Raw genomic sequence first — 574 nt, 5'->3', positions numbered from 1 at the left:
AGCATCTTTTTACGGATTTTAAATAGTTTTCATGAGATATTCTGAGGCACTCAGCTGCAGTTAATTTCTGTCTTGCTGACATCAAACCATTTCATATGTAAGTAGCTGCACAGAATTAAAAGACTAATCTCTTTAATAAGAGCCTATAATATTAAACCTTAAAGGTCTTATTCAAACATGAGGTCAGTGAGAAACTGAAGAAACAGAATATAATTTGGGTGATGCCATGAAAACCAAATTCCTGAATGTAAACTCTGATTATGGTATGGATATAACAGGTTTCACATGAACATTCCATATTATGGGTAAAGAAAAGTCAGACTGAGAGGGCTCTTAGAGGGAAAAGTCTTAACTTTGCTCTCCCCAAGTGACTGAGCTCTCACAAGGGCCGTAGTGATCTGCTGGTTGCAGGGATCATTTCACAAGTCACAAGGGGAAAGATGGAGTAAGGAAATGATCGTCTGACATAAATTGTCATTATGTTCTTTCTCTTAACAAAGGCAGTGTAACAGCCAAAAGTGGCTAAAAAGGTGGAAAAAAGTAGGTATAGCAGCAGTATGTGTCAAAATAGAGG

Source organism: Meleagris gallopavo, chromosome 5 (genome assembly GCF_000146605.3).
Source record: "Meleagris gallopavo isolate NT-WF06-2002-E0010 breed Aviagen turkey brand Nicholas breeding stock chromosome 5, Turkey_5.1, whole genome shotgun sequence".
NCBI lineage: Eukaryota > Metazoa > Chordata > Aves > Galliformes > Phasianidae > Meleagris > Meleagris gallopavo.
This window is presented reverse-complemented; position numbering follows the sequence as displayed.